The sequence below is a fragment of the Oncorhynchus tshawytscha genome, linkage group LG24 (genome assembly GCF_018296145.1).
Source record: "Oncorhynchus tshawytscha isolate Ot180627B linkage group LG24, Otsh_v2.0, whole genome shotgun sequence".
Classification (NCBI taxonomy): Eukaryota; Metazoa; Chordata; class Actinopteri; order Salmoniformes; family Salmonidae; genus Oncorhynchus; species Oncorhynchus tshawytscha.
Window position 1 is genome coordinate 30680817 of NC_056452.1, and position 20836 is coordinate 30701652.

Here is a 20836-nt window from a genome sequence, read left to right on the forward strand (position 1 = left end):
ACACAAACTATCCAATAGGGAGAGGCGTTGTGCCGTGAGGTGTTACCTGTTACATACACACAAACTATCCAATAGGGGAGAGGCGTTGTGCCGTGATGTTACCTGTTACATACACACAAACTATCCAATAGGGGAGAGGAGTTGTGCCGTGAGGTGTTACCTGTTTTTTGAAACCAGTTTTGCTGTTTATTTGAGCAATAGGAGATTCCATGCAATAAGGGCTCTATATAATACTGTACGCTTTCTTGAATTTGTTCTGGATTTGGGGACTGTGAAAAGACCCCTGGTGGCATGTCTGGTGGGGTAAGTGTGTGTATCAGAGTTGTGTTTAAGTTGACTATGCAAACTATTTGGGATTTTCAACACATTAATGTTTCTCATAAAAAGAAGAAGTGATTCAGTCAGTCTCTCCTCAACTCTTAGCCAAGAGAGACTGGCATGCATAGTATTTATATCAGCCCTCTGATTACAATTAAGAGCAAACGTGCCGCTCTGATCTCTGCAGCTTTCCTTGCAGAACTGGACCACGCAGAACTGGACCACACGACTGAACAATAATCAAGATTAGACAAAACTAGAGCCTGCAGAACTGGACCACATGACTGAACAATAATCAAGACTAGACAAAACTAGAGCCTGCAGAACTTGCTTTTTGGAGTGTGGTGTCAAAGAAATCTGAGCATCTCTTTATTACTGACAGACCTCTCCCCATCTTTACCACCATTGAGTCTATATGTTTTGACCATGACAGTTTACAATCTAAGGTAACGCCAAGTAATGTAGTCTCCTCAACTTGTTCAACAGCAGATTAGTACCAAATACAGTGCTCTTAGTTTTAGATGAGTTCAGGACCAGTTTATTACTGGCTACCCATTCCAAAACAGACTGCAACTCTTTGTTTAGGGTTTCAGTGACTTCATTAGCTGTGGTTGATGATGCGTATATGGTTGAATCATCAGCAAACATGGACATTCATGCTTTGCTGAATGCCAGTGGCAGGACATTGGTAAAAATTCGAAAAGAGTAGAGAGCCTAGAGAGCTGCCCTGTGGTACACCACTCTCTACATGTTTGACATTAGAAAAGAGTAGAGGGCTTAGAGAGCTGCCCTGCGGTACACCACACTTTAAATGTTTGACATTAGAGAAGCTTCCATTAATGAAAACCCTTTGAGTTCTATTAGATAGATAGCTCTGAATCCACAATATGGCAGAGGTTGAAAAGCCATAACACATACTTTAGGTTTTTTCAACAACAGGTCATGGTCAATAATATCAAAGGCTGCATTGAAATCTAACAGTACAGCTCCCACAATATTCTTATTATCAATTTCTTTCAACCAATTGTCAGTCATTTGTGTCAGTGAGTTCTGCAAGTTCTTTTTAAAGATCCTTACTGTCATTTTATTTTTTGTAATTTGAAATAGATTTCTAAGTCTTTTTGTAAATGATTGTAAAGCCCAATATGGATTTTTATCTGACAGAGAATAATAATAGTGGTTGTTTCGGTTGGGAAGAGACATGGCAAATGACACCACCAAGCTTCACTGTGGGGTGATGAGAGGTGTTGGGTTTGCACCAGACATAGTGTTTTCCATGTTGAGTGCCCTTCTCTATAAGCATGCTAAAAGTCTGTTGTTAATTTGTTTACAGAGAAAATTAATTGTATTTGGTCATACACTATTTTTATCAACAGTTTGCTAAGAGCTGGCAGCAAGCTGATATAGGTCTGCTGTTAGAACCAGTAAAGTTACCATTCTTGGGTAGTTGAATGACTTTGGCTTCCCTGCAGACCTGAGGACAAAGACTTTCCTCTAGGCTCAGATTAAAGATATGACAGATAGGAGTGGCTATAGAGTCAGCTACCATCCTCAGTAGCTTTCCATGTAAGTTGTCAATGCCAGGAGGTTTGTCATTATTGATCGATAACAATAATTGTTCCACCTCTCCCACACTAACTTCACAAACATTTACATGAATACGATGGCTCGCTGTTTGTTGTTGTAATTTCCTGTCTAAATTTGCTTACTTTGCCAATGAAGTAATCATTAAAATATTTGGCAACATCAAATGGTTTTGTGATGAAAAATTGAGTTGAATGTGTCTTTGTGCCCATAATATCATTTGGCTGCACATCTGACTGGCTGACTTACTGCAGATTGAGAAATGATTTGACTAAACTCAACAAAAAGAAGAAACTGTATTATGAAGCCCAAATGAATGATATATAGAATGATGGAAAAAAACTTTAGAGTAGTTTAAAATATATTATGGGCAAAAAGACACATTCAACTCCATTTGATGCTGACACTACCAAGCTTCACTGTGGGGTGACGAGAGGTGTTGGGTTTGCACCAGACATAGTGTTTTCCTTGATGGCCAAAAACAAAAGCTCAATTTTAGTCTCATGTGACTTGAGTCATTTCTTCCATTTGAGGAGTCTCCCACATGCATTTTGGCGAACACCAAACATGTTTGCAATTTGTTTTCTGGCCCCTCTTCCATAAAGCTTAAATGGTCCTGTGAACAGACACTCCAATCTCCGCTGTGGAGCTTTGCAGCTCCTTCAGGGTTATATTTGTTGTCTTTGTTGCCTCTCTGATTATCCTTTCTAGGGCAGGCGTTCTGCTACTCGACAACATTCCGCTGAAAAGGCAGTGCTCGAAATTCAAAAATATATTTTTTTAAATATGTAACTTTCACACATTAACAAGTCCAATACAGCAAATGAAAGCTAAACTTCTTGTTAATGGGCGAGTTGCTATTATGCTGTAAATCGTGTCCGATTACAAAAGTGCTTTACAGCGAAAGCACAAGGTCATAGCCAAGTCAAAAAAACACACAGCCATTTCTCCAGCCAAAGATAGGAGTCACAAAAAGCAGAAATATAGATAAAATGAATCACTAACCTTTGATGATCTTCATCAGATGACACTCATAGGACATCATGTTACACAATACATGAATGTGCTGTTCGATATTGTGCATATTTATATCCATAAATCTTAGTTTACATTGGCGCATTACGTGCAGTAATGTTGTGATTCCAAAACATCTGGGGATTTTGCAGAAATACTCATAACAAACATTGATAAAAGATACAACTGTTATTCACAGAATTAAAGATAGGCTTCTCCTTAATGCAACCGCTGTCAGAAATCCCAGTTCGACAATAAATTACTGATTTGTTCCATAAAGTCCATCATTTATGTCCAAATAGCCACTTGTTGTTAGCGTGTTCAGCCCAGTAATCCATCTTCATGAGGCGCAGGCACTTCGTCCAGACAAAGACTTGAAAGGTTCCGTTACAGTCCTTTAGAAACATGTCAAACAAAGTGTTGAATCAATTTTTAGGATGTTTTTAACATAAATCATCAATAATGTTCCAACCGCAGAATTCCTATGTCTGAAGAAAAGCACTGGAACGAGAGGTAACATCTTTCGGGAGCGCGTCATGAGACCAAGGCACTCTGCCAGACCACTGACTCAAAGAGGTCTCATGAGCCTCTCCTTTATAGTAGAATCCTCATTCAAGTTTCTAAAGATGGTTGACATGTGGTGGAAGCCGTAGGAAGTGCAACTTGACTCCATAGACACTGTGTATTTGGTAGGCCAAGGTTTGAAAAACTACAAACTTCAGATGTCCCAATTCCTTGTTGGATTTTTCTCAGGTTTTCGCCTGCCATAGGAGTTCTGTTATACTCACAGACATCATTCAAACAGTTTTAGAAACTTCAGTGTTTTCTATCCAATACTAATAATAATATGCATATATTAGCATCTGGGACAGAGTAGGAGGCAGTTCACTCTGGGCACGCTATTCATCCAAAAGTGAAAATGCTTCCCCCTATCCCAAGAGTTAATGCCCTCTTTGCCTTCTACGTGAGTTTTGGTGGGCGGCCCTCTCTTGGCAGGTTTGTTGTGGTGCCATATTCTTTCAATTTTTTAAGAATGGATTTAATGGTACTTTGTGGGATGTTCAAAATTTCAGATGTTTTTATTACAGAACCCTGATCTGTACTTCTCCACAACGTTGTCCCTGACCTGTTTGGAGAGCTGCTTGGTGTTCATAGTGCCCCTTGCTTGGTGGTGTTGCAGAATCTGGGGCCTTTCAGAACAGGTGTATATATACTGAGATCATGTGACAGATCATGTGACACTGATTGCATACAGGCGGACTTTATTTAACTAATTATGTGACTTCTGAAGGTAATTCGTTGCACCAGATCTTATTTAGGGGCTTCATAGCAGGGGAATAATTATGTAGACACACACTTTTCCGTTTTTTATTTTGTATACTTTTTTGAAACAAGTAATTTTTTCAATTTCGCTTCACCAATTTGGACTGTTTTGTGTATGTCCATTACATGAAATCCAAATAAAAATCCAATTTAAATTACAGGATGTAATGCAACAAAATAGGAAAAATGCCAAGGGGGATCAATACTTTTGCAAGCCACTGTAATATCCTTGTATTGCCACTGCTGTATCATCAAATTAATGATCTAAGTGAGTCTCAGAAATGGCTAAAATATGAATGTTATCTGATGTTAGCAAGTTGTTGATTTCATGAACCTTATTTCTAAGGCTACATATATTAATATGGGCTATCTTCAGCCCTTTCCTGGGTAGCTGATCAGAGATAGATATAATATGGACAAGAGCAAACTAAGCAAGAGAAAAACATATTCATTCAGCAGTCCATTAATCAGTTGGTGTGTGTGTCTGTGCTGCGGGGGTTGAGGCTACGAACCCATAGGCTTGGCTCTCTCATCCCTTACAGGCTTCTGGGAGGGAGGGTGGACAATGAGTCTGTTATAGCAGATATAAGCAATGTCCCCACGTGCTCTGGCAGCTTTCATGACTGGGATAAGTTCTTTCCTCTTCTGGGGCTTCAGGATAGTCCTCGTTGAGGAAGTTATATGTTCCTCTCAAGTCCTTGGCTCTTTCCAGAACAGCTACCTTGTCCTTGAACCTCAGGAACTTGACCACTATCAGCCTATCACCTGGGCCTGCCACCTGGGCCTACCTTGTCCTTGAACCTCAGGAACTTGACCACTATCAGCCTATCACCTGGGCCGGTATTTGGTTTTCCAGTCATGTAGCCACCCTTTGCCTTGATGACAACTTTGCACATGCTTCGATATCTGTTATTTCATAGTTTTGATGTCTTCTCTATTATATATACAGTGAGGAGAACAAGTATTTGATATACTGCTGATTTTGCAGGTTTTCCTACTTACAAAGAATGTAGAGGTCTGTAATTTGTATCATAGGTACACTTGAACTGTGAGAGACGGAATCTAAAACAAAAAATCCAGAAAATCACATTGTATGATTTTTAAGTAATTAATTTGCATTTTATTGCATGACACAAGTATTTGATCACCTACCAACCAGTAAGAATTCCGGCTCTCACAGACCTGTTTGTTTATCTTTAAGAAGCCCTCCTGTTCTCCACTCATTACCTGTATTAACTGCACCTGTTCGAACTCGTTACCTGTATAAAAGACACCTGTCCACACACTCACTCAAACAGACTCCAACCTCTCCACAATGGCCATGACCAGAGAGCTGTGTAAGGACATCAGGGTTAAATTGTAGACCTGCACAAGGCTGGGATGGGCTACAGGACAATAGGCAAGCAGCTTGGTGAGAAGGCAACAACTGTTTGCGCAATTATTAGAAAATGGAAGAAGTTCAAGATGACGGTCAATCAACCTCGGTCTGGGGCTCCGTGCAAGATCTCACCTCGTGGGGCATCAATGATCATGAGGAAGGTGAAGGATCAGCCCTGAACTACACGACAGGACATGGTCAATGACCTGAAGAGAGCTGGGACCACAGTCTCAAAGAAAACCATTAGTAACACACTACGCCGTCATGGGGGATTAAAATCCTGCAGTGCACGCAAGGTCCCCCTGCTCAAGCCAGCGCATGTCCAGGCCCATCTGAAGTTTGCCAATGACCATCTGGATGATCCAGAGGAGGAATGGGAGAAGGTCATATGGTCTGATGAGACAAAAATAGAGCTTGTTGGTCTAAACTCCACTCGCAGTGTTTGGAGGAAGAAGAAGGATGAGTACAACCCCAAGAACACCATCCCAACCGTGAAGCATGGAGGTGGAAGCATCATTCTTTGGGGATGCTTTTCTGCAAAAGGGATAGGACGACTGCACCGTATTGAGGGGAGGATGGATGGGGCCAAGTATCGCGAGATCTTGGCCAACAACCTCCTTCCCTCAGTAAGAACATTGAAGATGGGTCGTGGCTGGGTCTTCCAGCATGACAATGACCCGAAACACACAGCCAGGGCAACTAAGGAGTGGCTCCGTAAGAAGCATCTCAAGGTCCTGGAGTGGCCTAGCCAGTCTCCAGACCTGAACCCAATAGAAAATCTTTGGAGGGAGCTGAAAGTCCATATTGCCCAGCGACAGCCCTGAAACCTGAAGGATCTGGAGAAGGTCTGTATGGGGGAGTGGGCCAAAATCCCTGCTGCAGTGTGTGCAAACCTGGTCAAGAACTACAGGAAATGCATGATCTCTGTATCTGCAAACAAAGGTTTCTGTACCAAATATTAAGATCTGCTTTTCTGATGTATCAAGTACTTATGTCATGCAATAAAATGCTAATTAATTACTTAAAAATCATACAATGTGATTTTCTGTATTTTTGTTTTAGATTCCGTCTCTCACAGTTAAAGTGTACCTCTGTTAAAAATTACAGACCTCTACATGTTTTGTAAGTAGGAAAACCTGCAAAATCCGCAGTGTATCAAATACTTGTTCTCCCCACTTTATATCACTTCTTTGCCGTGAACAATCCCATACCAACCTCCAGATGTATCACTACGCACACCAGGGGTATTTCCAAAATGGCTTCCAATTGCCAACAGTAGGCACTACTTTTCACCAGGGCCTTGGGCTGGATGTCAGTTTGGCTAAACCTGGGCGCGGAGACGGAGATTCTGAGTCTATATGCTGAGTCGTTGCTTTGAGTAGATTAGGTGGTATTTTCTTAAATATAAACACATCGTGTTCTATAATAATAATTGCGGTAGCTTTCTGTTTCCGTGTCGTTGCCACCCTGAAGGCCCTGATTTTTTTTTCTTCTGATTGGCTGTCTTACTCTACCTTCTCTGGGAAGTTTCCATTCTGGTCTTTGGACATGTGTGACGCTGTGAGAGGAAACAGAGAGTGGGAGAAGAGAAAGCTCTGTTCATTTTTAGAATCATGTCACAAGACAGGAATGTTGTGAGGTACTAAACACACTTTGAAGTTTTTTTTATAGAGTATCAGTTACAGTAACACTTCATGTAGACTGGCATGTAACACAAATGTGTGGGCAGTTAAAAGGAGGATATCATATCACAAACCTGGGGTTCAAACTGTATTACTTTAGCTGTGCATGATTGATTATGCCTGACACATCAGGATCAATGGAATAGTCCCAAAAGTGCAATCCCCAACCCTAGATCTGGTCATCAATAATGCACTGCATAACTGTAGACCTTACCAATGGTGATTCGTCGTTGTTGTGGTGATCCGTCCTCCTCCTGGTCGTGGTCAGGGCTCTGATTGGATAAAGAATGGAAGGTGTGGCTACGTGGGACGATCATACTAGTGGCCAGACGCGCTGCTCCAGGCTTCTACAAGGACGACCAGATACAGACTATTTTATCCAAACAGACAATACATTTCACACCCTTTTACTTTTTCCACATTTTGTTGTTTTGCAGGCTGAATTTAAAATGTATGACATTGAGATTTGTGTATCACTGGCCTACACATAATACACCATAATGTCAAAGTGGAACTATGTTTTTAGATTATTTGGTGGTCAACTGAATCAAACACCTTTGATGAATCAATGTTACTGAGTCTGGCTAGCAACAGCTAGTGGTCAACTGAATCAAACACATTTGATGAATCAATGTTACTGAGTCTGGCTAGCAACAGCTAGTGGTCAACTGAATCAAACACATTTGATGAATCAATGTTACTGAGTCTGGCTAGCAACAGCTAGTGGTCAACTGAATCAAACACATTTGATGAATCAATGTTACTGAGTCTGGCTAGCAACAGCTAGTGGTCAACTGAATCAAACACATTTGATGAATCAATGTTACTGAGTCTGGCTAGCAACAGCTAGTGGTCAACTGAATCAAACACCTTTGATGAATCAATGTTACTGAGTCTGGCTAGCAACAGCTAGTGGTCAACTGAATCAAACACATTTGATGAATCAATGTTACTGAGTCTGGCTAGCAACAGCTAGTGGTCAACTGAATCAAACACATTTGATGAATCAATGTTACTGAGTCTGGCTAGCAACAGCTAGTGGTCAACTCAATCAAACACATTTGATGAATCAACAAGCAAAACATTACAGTGTTGTAAAGTGCATTGACGATATCATTGATGATGTCATTTGCCATAGCTGCAGTTATGGTGCTAGTGCCCTGACCTAAAGTCATACTGAACCGCCCCGCTGAGGAAGTTATTTTCAAGTAAATACTGCTTTAGCTGAAGAGTTCACATGGGATTTAAAAGACTATGGCATGGCTAGGATAGCTTAGAGATGAAGTCCTTCTCCCTGGGGTTATCATAACCCTGTCATGTCAAACCCTCTGTTTCCATTTCACAGTGTTTATACACAGCGTATTTCACCGACAGTGACACGGAGAGTGTGGTTGCTTGGCAACCTGTACCGTAACTGAAGGCTCCGTCTGGCTGAGGACAAAAAAAAAGTGCATCCCCAAAAGCCCACCATATTCCCTTGTATAATCCACTACTTTGACCAGGGCCCAATGGGCTGGGCTATGGTCCGTAGTCAAAAGTAGTGCACTACATAGGGGATAGGGTGCCATAGGGCCCTGGTTAAAAGTAGTGCACTATATAGGGAATAGGGGTGCCATTTGGGATGTAGAATAGTTTTGTGACACAACCCCAGTTCTTTCCCACAGAAAGCTGACGTTCTAACATTCCCACGACAGAACCAATCACTTTGATCGGATTTGGACCTGAAAAAAAATGTCTTATTACCTTTTACATAGCAAGCATGAAGAATGAACAAAGCGGAAACCAGTCTGGTATGAGATGTGAATACGGTCCTGTCAATGTTTAGGCACTGTCAAGGATTTCCTCCTCTTCTTCCGAAGAGGAGAGGCGAAACGGATCAGAGGACCAATATGCGGCGTGGTAAGTGTCCATGGTTCTTTTAATATGTAAATGTACACATGAACACTACAAAACAATAAACATGGAACGTGTGAAACCCTAAACAGTCCTATCTGGTGCAAAGACAGAGACAGGAACAAACACCCACAAACACACAGTGAAACCCAGGCTACCTAAGTATGATTCTCAATCAGAGACAACTAATGACACCTGCCTCTGATTGAGAACCATACTAGGCCGAAACATAGAAATACCCAAATTATAGAAAAACAAACATAGACTGCCCACCCAACTCACGCCCTGACCATACTAAATAAATACAAAACAAAGGAAATAAAGGTCAGAACGTGACAGGCACGATACTGCAGCAACGTTGATTACATTGTTTACAACAGCGCTAGTGTACTACGACACACTCATAGTGGATCGTTGCTATTTAAGTTTATTGCTAGGCGGTCTAACTAACCGTTTATATGTGAATCATGCAACGACCATCAACTCGAGCTGAACATGATTCATTCATATGGAATATAACAGGTCCAGCTACCGTTGGTCATCGAACCCAAGTTGTACCGTTTAGCATTAAACTGTAGATACAGTGCAATAAAAGTAACAATAAGCTATTCACAGTCCAGATCCCGAATGATGTTCGATGTACAGTTGAAGTCTGAAGTTTACATACACTTAGGGTGGAGTCATTAAAACTTGTTTTTCAACCACTCCACAAATGTCTTTGTTAACAAATTATAGTTTTGGCAAGTCGGTTAGGACATCTACTTTGTGTATGACACAAGTCATTTTTCACCAAAATTGTTTACAGACAGATTATTTCACTTTTAATTCACTGTATCACAATTCCACTGGGTCAGAAGTTTACAGCTTGGAAAATTCCCAAAATTGATGTCATGACTTTAGAAGCTTCTGATGGGCTAAATGACATCATTTGAGTCAATTGGAGGTGTACCTGTGGATGTATTTCAAGGCCTACCTTCAAACTCAGTGCCTCTTTGCTTGACATCATGGGAAAATCAAAAGAAATCAGCCAAGAACTCAGAAAAAAATTGTCAACCTCTACAAGTCTGGTTCATCCTTGGGAGCAATTTCCAAATGCCTGAAGGTCCACGTTCATCTATACAAACAATAATACGCAAGTATAAACACCATGAGACCACGCAGCCGTCATACCGCTCAGGAAGGAGATGAATGTGCTTTGGTGCAAAAAGTGCAAATCAATCCCAGAACAACAGCAAAAGACCTTGTGAAGATGCTGGAGGAAACAGGTACAAAAGTATCTATATCCACAGTCCTATATCGACATAACCTGAAAGGCCAATCAGCAAGGAAGGAGCCACTGCTCCAAAACAACCATAAAAAAAGCCAGACTAATGTTTGCAAGATCGTACATTTTGGAGAAATGTCCTCTGGTCTGATGCAACAAAAATAGAACTGTTTGGCCATAATGACCATCGTTACGTTTGGAAGAAAAAGGGTGATGCTCACAAGCCGAAGAACACCATCCCAACCGTGAAGCATGGGGGTGGCAGCATCATGTTGTGGGGTACTTTGCTGCAGGAAGGACTGGTGCACTTCACAAAATAGATGGCATCACGAGGATGGACAATTATGTCGATATATTGAAGCAACATCTCAAGACATCAGTCAGGAAGTTAAAGCTTGGTCGCAAATGGGTCTTTCAAATGCACAATGACCCCAAGCATACTTCCAAAGTTGTGGCAAAATGGCTGAAGGACAACAAAGTCAAGGTATTGGAGTGGCCATCAAAAAGCCCTGACTTCAATCGCATAGAAAATGTGTGGGCAGAACTGAAAAGTGTGTTGGACCAAAGAGGCCTTACAAACCTTACACCAGCTCTGTCAGGAGGAATGGGCCAAATTTCACCCAACTTATCGTGGGAAGCTTGTGGAAGGCTACCCGAATCGTTTGACCCAACGTAAACAATTTAAAGGCAATGCTACCAAATACTAATTGAGTGTATGTAAACTTCTGACCCACTGGGAATGTGATGAAGGAAATAAAATCTGAAATAAATCATTCTCTCTGCTATTATTCTGACATTTCACATTCTTAAAATAAAGTGGTGATCCTAACTGACTTAAGACAGCGATTTTTACTAGGATTAAATGTCAGGAATTGTTGTTTTTTTAAATGAGGAAATAACATTTGCAACCAGGAAGACTTATTTTCAGACAAACCGTTAAGGTTTTCTTCATCACTACCCAAGAACATTTTTGGTTTCCTTTGTTGCATTTTTTCCAAACAAGGATGCTCTCAAATCATCATCTGAAGTTCAGTAAAATAAACAGTGCAGTTCATTCTCCACCTCCCGTAAATCACAGACTGTACATAGCCACTCTTCTTCATCTATCTATACTGGGAGGGATACAGTAGAGTAGGCTACAGCTGTCCTGTAACAACCACTGACCCCATCTCAGCACAGCCCTGTCTCAGTCCAACCCCTACCTCAGCCCTGTCTCAGTCCAACCCCTACCTCAGCCCTGTCTCAGTCCAACCCCTACTTCAGCCCTGTCTCAGTCCAACCCCTACCTCAGCCCTGTCTCAGTCCAACCCCTACCTCAGCCCTGTCTCAGTCCAACCCCTACCTCAGCCATGTCTCAGTCCAACCCCTGCCTCAGCCCTGTCTCAGTCCAACCCCTACCTCAGCCCTGTCTCAGTCCAACCCCTGCCTCAGCCCTGTCTCAGTCCAACCCCTACTTCAGCCCTGTCTCAGTCCAACCCCTACCTCAGCCCTGTCTCAGTCCAACCCCTGCCTCAGCCCTGTCTCAGTCCAACCCCTACCTCAGCCCTGTCTCAGTCCAACCCCTACCTCAGCCCTGTCTCAGTCCAACCCATGCCTCAGCCCTGTCTCAGTCCAACCCCTACTTCAGCCCTGTCTCAGTCCAACCCCTACTTCAGCCCTGTCTCAGTCCAACCCCTACCTCAGCCCTGTCTCAGTCCAACCCCTGCCTCAGCCCTGTCTCAGTCCAACCCCTACCTCAGCCCTGTCTCAGTCCAACCCCTACCTCAGCCCTGTCTCAGTCCAACCCCTACCTCAGCCCTGTCTCAGTCCAACCCCTACCTCAGCCCTGTCTCAGTCCAACCCCTACCTCAGCCCTGTCTCAGTCCAACCCCTACCTCAGCCCTGTCTCAGTCCAACCCCTACCCCAGCCCTGTCTCAGTCCAACCCCTACTTCAGCCCTGTCTCAGTCCAACCCCTACCTCAGCCCTGTCTCAGTCCAACCCCTGCCTCAGCCCTGTCTCAGTCCAACCCCTGCCTCAGCCCTGTCTCAGTCCAACCCCTGCCTCAGCCCTGTCTCAGTCCAACCCCTACCTCAGCCCTGTCTCAGTCCAACCCCTACCTCAGCCCTGTCTCAGTCCAACCCCTACCTCAGCCCTGTCTCAGTCCAACCCCTACCTCAGCCCTGTCTCAGTCCAACCCCTGCCTCAGCCCTGTCTCAGTCCAACCCCTACCTCAGCCCTGTCTCAGTCCAACCCCTACCTCAGCCCTGTCTCAGTCCAACCCCTACCTCAGCCCTGTCTCAGTCCAACCCCTACCTCAGCCCTGTCTCAGTCCAACCCCTACCTCAGCCCTGTCTCAGTCCAACCCCTACCTCAGCCCTGTCTCAGTCCAACCCCTACTTCAGCCCTGTCTCAGTCCAACCCCTGCCTCAGCCCTGTCTCAGTCCAACCCCTGCCTCAGCCCTGTCTCAGTCCAACCCCTGCCTCAGCCCTGTCTCAGTCCAACCCCTACCTCAGCCCTGTCTCAGTCCAACCCCTACCTCAGCCCTGTCTCAGTCCAACCCCTATCTCAGCCCTGTCTCAGTCCAACCCCTATCTCAGCCCTGTCTCAGTCCAACCCCTACCTCAGCCCTGTCTCAGTCCAACCCCTGCCTCAGCCCTGTCTCAGTCCAACCCCTGCCTCAGCCCTGTCTCAGTCCAACCCCTACCTCAGCCCTGTCTCAGTCCAACCCCTACCTCAGCCCTGTCTCAGTCCAACCCCTACCTCAGCCCTGTCTCAGTCCAACCCCTATCTCAGCCCTCAGACAGGCTTCCAGGAAAGCCCCAAGCAGAAGACAGGAAAGTCTGGGCTGAGGCAGGCTGAGGGTGTACACCATGCTTCACTCGAGTGTCGAGCTGGGCGGACCCGGTTTCCAGCAGCCAGCAGGGAAACCACTGGTAATGGAGAGATGAACATCACTCTCAAGAAGCCTACTCAGTCAAGACGAACAGGGTGAGAGAGTTCTTACTGTGCTCCTTCCAAGAGACACACACACACACACACACACACACACAAATAACTGTTGTAAGGAAAGCGATTTAGAAAAGGGAACCAGACCTAACATTTTTCAACACATACGCCACTTCTTCTCTTCCCACCTCATGGACAATGTAGTTCTCACAGCCACTTCTTCTCTTCCCACCTCATGGACAATGTAGTTCTCACAGCCACTTCTTCTCTTCCCACCTCATGGACAATGTAGTTCTCACAGCCACTTCTTCTCTTCCCACCTCATGGACAATGTAGTTCTCACAGCCACTTCTTCTCTTCCCACCTCATTGACAATGTAGTTCTCACAGCCACTTCTTCTCTTCCCACCTCATGGACAATGTAGTTCTCACAGCCACTTCTTCTCTTCCCACCTCATGGACAATGTAGTTCTCACAGCCACTTCTTCTCTTCCCACCTCATGGACAATGTAGTTCTCACAGCCACTTCTTCTCTTCCCACCTCATGGACAATGTAGTTCTCACAGCCACTTCTTCTCTTCCCACCTCATGGACAATGTAGTTCTCACAGCCACTTCTTCTCTTCCCACCTCATGGACAATGTAGTTCTCACAGCCACTTCTTCTCTTCCCACCTCATGGACAATGTAGTTGTCACAGCCACTTCTTCTCTTCCCACCTCATGGACAATGTAGTTGTCACAGCCACTTTCTTTCTCTTCCCACCTCATGGACAATGTAGTTGTCACAGCCACTTCTTCTCTTCCCACCTCATGGACAATGTAGTTCTCACAGCCACTTCTTCTCTTCCCACCTCATGGACAATGTAGTTCTCACAGCCACTTCTTCTCTTCCCACCTCATGGACAATGTAGTTCTCACAGCCACTTCTTCTCTTCCCACCTCATGGACAATGTAGTTCTCACAGCCACTTCTTCTCTTCCCACCTCATGGACAATGTAGTTCTCACAGCCACTTCTTCTCTTCCCACCTCATGGACAATGTAGTTCTCACAGCCACTTCTTCTCTTCCCACCTCATGGACAATGTAGTTCTCACAGCCACTTCTTCTCTTCCCACCTCATGGACAATGTAGTTCTCACAGCCACTTCTTCTCTTCCCACCTCATGGACAATGTAGTTCTCACAGCCACTTCTTCTCTTCCCACCTCATGGACAATGTAGTTCTCACAGCCACTTCTTCTCTTCCCACCTCATGGACAATGTAGTTCTCACAGCCACTTCTTCTCTTCCCACCTCATGGACAATGTAGTTCTCACAGCCACTTCTTCTCTTCCCACCTCATGGACAATGTAGTTCTCACAGCCACTTCTTCTCTTCCCACCTCATGGACAATGTAGTTCTCACAGCCACTTCTTCTCTTCCCACCTCATGGACAATGTAGTTCTCACAGCCACTTCTTCTCTTCCCACCTCATGGACAATGTAGTTCTCACAGCCACTTCTTCTCTTCCCACCTCATGGACAATGTAGTTCTCACAGCCACTTCTTCTCTTCCCACCTCATGGACAATGTAGTTCTCACAGCCACTTCTTCTCTTCCCACCTCATGGACAATGTAGTTCTCACAGCCACTTCTTCTCTTCCCAACTCATGGACAATGTAGTTCTCCAGCCACTTCTTCTCTTCCCACCTCATGGACAATGTAGTTCTCACAGCCACTTCTTCTCTTCCCACCTCATGGACAATGTAGTTCTCACAGCCACTTCTTCTCTTCCCACCTCATGGACAATGTAGTTCTCACAGCCACTTCTTCTCTTCCCACCTCATGGACAATGTAGTTCTCACAGCCACTTCTTCTCTTCCCACCTCATGGACAATGTAGTTCTCACAGCCACTTCTTCTCTTCCCACCTCATGGACAATGTAGTTCTCACAGCCACTTCTTCTCTTCCCACCTCATGGACAATGTAGTTCTCACAGCCACTTCTTCTCTTCCCACCTCATGGACAATGTAGTTCTCACAGCCACTTGTTTTTCCCCCCTGTACCTGATAGCAGTAACTGTACAGGATGTATTGAGGTTGATCTCATCTTTGTCCTTCCTTAGTTTGAAGTTGAAATGAGAGAAAGGCAACTAGCTCTGTGGGGAGAGGAGACCTTTGAGAGAGGAAGAGGAGGAAGAGGAAGGAATAGAGGGATGAAGGGTGCAGAGTTACAGCAAACCAAGGCCTGGGAACAGGCTGTGAAGCCACACCAAGCCTGGTAGCATTAGAGGCATTTGAGGCAACATTAGATGCATTTGAGGCAACATTAGATGCATTTGAGGCAACATTGGAAGCCCTTGAGGCAACATTAGATGCATTTGAGGCAACATTAGAAATCTTTAGGGCTACATAGGCATTTGAGGCACTGTACTGTCACATCATCATTGCAATTGACTCTGAATGGAGAACCAAGTTCAAAACAAAAATGCAAACAGCTCAAAGGCCATATTGGAGAAACCCAAATGTGTTTCCATCCACCACACATACATCAGTCTGATAGCCTGATGAATATCCTTAGCCTCAACCCCAATGACTATCTGAGTCGTTACAACTTCATTGTCCACCACAAACAGAACAGCAGAGTATTGAGTGTCACTCACCCAGGTTGTGCTCGGTGAACAACAGCAGGTTAAAGGTTGTGTTGCAGCTCCCTAGAATAGAAAAGATGAGACAAGACCTAGCCTCAGATCCTCTACAGTGATGTTGATAGCACTGGCCTCTCCCTCCTCTGACACCCCCTGGTACTCATGCAGCTCCCCCAGACTGGTCCACTCAGGATGGTTATCCCCTCTCCCCACTCTGACACCCCCTGGTACTCATGCAGCTCCCCCAGACTGGTCCACTCAGGATGGTTATCCCCTCTCTCCACTCTGACACCTCCTGGTACTCATGCAGCTCCCCCAGACTGGTCCACTCAGGATGGTTATCCCCTCTCCCCACTCTGACACCCCCTGGTACTCATGCAGCTCCCCCAGACTGGTGCACTCAGGATGGTTATCCCCTCTCCCCACTCTGCCCTGTCTGGCTCTGGCCTGGTAGTATGTTATATGTTCTTTCTCCATGGATGAGACCGATGAAGACGTGGCCCATGGATGAGACCGATGAAGACGTGGCCCATGGATGAGACCGATGAAGACGTGGCCCATGGATGAGACCGATGAAGACGTGGCCCATGGATGAGACCGATAAAGACGTGGCCCATGGATGAGACCAATGAAGACGTGGCCCATGGATGAATACAGCAGACTTGTGATCTGATGCTTCCAAAATGGATGGATCATATTTCACCAACATTTTCACACCCAAGTCTGCTCATGCCTTCCCTGCCAGTCAAATCCCAATCAATCGGATTTCTTAAAACCCTCAGTCCATAAGGCTAGTTATATATATATATATATATATATATATATGTCCATTTTTCATTCTTTCCATCCGATAAGCCAATCACTCTGAAACTGCAGTGATGTCTGCCATGGCAATCCCCAGAAACTGTGCAGTCATACGATCTAAAAATCGAAAAGCCTCAGACAGGTCGAACACCAACCACTGTACGTATTGGCAAACGTTCCTCATTTTTCACTGTGGTAAAAATATCTTCCCACATCTGCTGGCGCCATGGCACGAGTCTGCCAAACGCGAGACTATTGGTAAACATCTCCTTCAGTGTTCAGTTTCATCCTGCGTGTCTCGGGAAAGGACAAAACAACCACCCACACCTCTAACAGTATGGTGGGTTCTGGAGGCTTGGCACGCCACTCTACTGTGTCCTCTGGAGAAACTGCAGTGTGCTCCTACTCTAACCCTATGGTGGGTTCTGGAGGCTTGGCACGCCACGCTACTGTGTCCTCTGGAGAAACTGCAGTGTGCTCCTACTCTAACCCTATGGTGGGTTCTGGAGGCTTGGCACGCCACGTTACTGTGTCCTCTGGAGAAACGGCAGTGTGCTCCTACTGTAACCCTATGGTGGGTTCTAGAGGCTTGACCATGCTACTGTGTCCTCTGGAGAAACTGCAGTGTGCTCCTACTCTAACCCTATGGTGGGTTCTGGAGGCTTGGCACGCCACGCTACTGGGTCCTCTGGAGAAACTGCAGTGTGCTCCTACTCTAACCCTATGGTGGGTTCTGGAGGCTTGGCACGCCACGCTACTGTGTCCTCTGGAGAAACTGCAGTGTGCTCCTACTCTAACCCTATGGTGGGTTCTGGAGGCTTGGCACGCCACGCTACTGTGTCCTCTGGAGAAACTGCAGTGTGCTCCTACTCTAACCCTATGGTGGGTTCTGGAGGCTTGGCACGCCACGCTACTGTGTCCTCTGGAGAAACTGCAGTGTGCTCCTACTCTAACACTATGGTGGGTTCTGGAGGCTTGGCATGCCACGCTACTGTGTCCTCTGGAGAAACTGCAGTGTGCTCCTACTCTAACCCTATGGTGGGTTCTGGAGGCTTGGCCACGCCACGCTACTGTGTCCTCTGGAGAAACTGCAGTGTGCTCCTACTCTAACCCTATGGTGGGTTCTGGAGGCTTGGCACGCCACGCTATTGTGTCCTCTGGAGAAACTGCAGTGTGCTCCTACTCTAACCCTATGGTGGGTTCTGGAGGCTTGGCACGCCACGCTACTGTGTCCTCTGGAGAAACTGCAGTGTGCTCCTACTCTAACCCTATGGTGGGTTCTGGAGGCTTGGCACGCCACGCTACTGTGTCCTCTGGAGAAACGGCAGTGTGCTCCTACTCTAACCCTATGGTGGGTTCTGGAGGCTTGGCCACGCTACTGGGTCCTCTGGAGAAACGGCAGTGTGCTCCTACTCTAACCCTATGGTGGGTTCTAGAGGCTTGGCCACGCTACTGTGTCCTCTGGAGAAACTGCAGTGTGCTCCTACTCTAACCCTATGGTGGGTTCTGGAGGCTTGGCACGCCACGCTATTGTGTCCTCTGGAGAAACTGCAGTGTGCTCCTACTCTAACCCTATGGTGGGTTCTGGAGGCTTATTACGCCACGCTACTGTGTCCTCTGGAGAAACTGCAGTGTGCTCCTACTCTAACCCTATGGTGGGTTCTAGAGGCTTGGCCACGCTACTGTGTCCTCTGGAGAAACTGCAGTGTGCTCCTACTCTAACCCTATGGTGGGTTCTAGAGGCTTGGCCACGCTACTGTGTCCTCTGGAGAAACTGCAGTGTGCTCCTACTCTAACCCTATGGTGGGTTCTGGAGGCTTGGCACGCCACGCTACTGTGTCCTCTGGAGAAACGGCAGTGTGCTCCTACTCTAACCCTATGGTGGGTTCTGGAGGCTTGGCACGCCACGCTACCGTGTCCTCTGGAGAAACGGCAGTGTGCTCCTACTCTAACCCTATGGTGGGTTCTAGAGGCTTGGCACGCCACGCTACTGTGTCCTCTGGAGTCTGTGTTGCTTATCATGCAGAGAGTACTAACCACGTGGCTGCTCTACGTCGGGTGGAACACTTCACAATGAATTACTTGGGTCTCAAAAAGCACCCCTATTCTTAATCTAGTACTCTACAGACCTATTGGGCCCTGGTCTAAAGTAGTGCACTACATATGGAATAGGGTTCCATAGGGTTCTGGTCTAAAGTAGTGCACTATATAGGGAATAGGGTGCCATATTGGAAACAAGACCTTTAATTTGAAAAGCACGGCTCTTGTTCATCTCTGCTTTGAAAAGGGCCGTACAGTGACAACGGAGGATAGGAATAGAATGATAACTTTGACAATATCGAACAGGACCCATGTTACGGTGAACAAAGACAATGTCAGAATCACTTACATGGAGGAGTGGAATTACAATTTGGTGTGTGTGTGTGTGTGTGTGTGTTAGCGTGACTGTGTATAATCCCTATATACTATGTCAGTGTCCTCCCACCTTTGGAGGGCCTGTTGAGGCCCAATGTTTTAAAGCAGGTGTGTACCCAGGCCAGAGGATGCACGAGCACACACATAGACTCACACTCACACACTCACACACACTCACAGGGCCAGCGAGCGGATGCATGGCTCACACCACCCCTATGGCATCAGATGGCACTCCTTTCATGCCACAGGCCCAGTCCTGTTCTCAGAACGGTGGGAAGTCAGACAGAGTGAAGGAGAAAATGTCATGCTCATCACCACCACCTAAATTATTGGATTACCAGAAGAATAGTTCTCACAGCCTTTTCTTTGCTCTGTGAGTTTTATTGACGATGTTTCTCATGAATGACTCAGATCGTCAGTTATTCACGATTAAGAGTTACGGGAGACTGGGGTAAATTGAGCCAAAGAGGTATCCTTGTTTCTAGGAAAAACCATAATAATTTAACCAAATATTTAGGAAGAGGAGTCATGGGGTCTGTGAAGTGGTAAGCATGGATTTGCACCATAAAAGTCTGTCATTTAAAACTGGTTCTATACCCCAGTTGGGGTCTCTGTAAACTTTAACGTGAGGTCCTAAACCTAGCATGGAAGTACTCCCTTGTAGCTGTGTAGGCTAATTTAGTCAACATGTTTGCCTTGGGGTAAGTTGAGCCAATGGCCATGAGGTAGATTGACCCAATGGTTGAGCAGATGGCCATGGGGTAAGTTGACCCAATGGTTGAGCCAATGGCCATGGGGTAAGTTGACCCAATGGTTGAGCCAATGGCCATGGGGTAAGTTGACCCAATGGTTGAGCCAATGGCCATGGGGTAAGTTGACCCAATGGTTGAGCCGATGGCCATGGGGTAGATCGACCCAATGCTTGAGCCAATGGCCATGGGGTAAGTTGACCCAATGGTTGAGCCAACGGCCATGGGGTAGATTGACTCAATGGTTGAGCCAATGGCCATGGGGTAAGTTGACCCTATGGTTGAGCCAACGGCCATGGGGTAGATTGACCCAAAGGTTGAGCAGATGGCCATGGGGTAAGTTTACCCAATGGTTGAGCCAATGGCCATGGGGTAAGTTGACCCAATGGTTGAGCCAATGGCCATGGGGTAAGTTTACCTAATGGTTGAGCCAATGGCCATGGGGTAGATTGACCCAATGGTTGACCCAACGGCCATGGGGTAGATTGACCCAAAGGTTGAGCAGATGGCCATGGGGTAGATTGACCCAATGGTTGACCCAACGGCCATGGGGTAGATTGACCCAAAGGTTGAGCCAATGGCCATGGGGTAGATTGACCCAATGGTTGACCCAACGGCCATGGGGTAGATTGACCCAAAGGTTGAGCAGATGGCCATGGGGTAGATTGACCCAAAGGTTGAGCCAATGGCCATGGGGTAAGTTTACCTAATGGTTGAGCCAATGGCCATGGGGTAGATTGACCCAAAGGTTGAGCAGATGGCCATGGGGTAAGTTGACCCAATGGTTGAGCCAATGGCCATGGGTTAGATTGACCCAATGCTTGAGCCGATGGCCATGGGGTAAGTTGGCCCAGTAATTGAG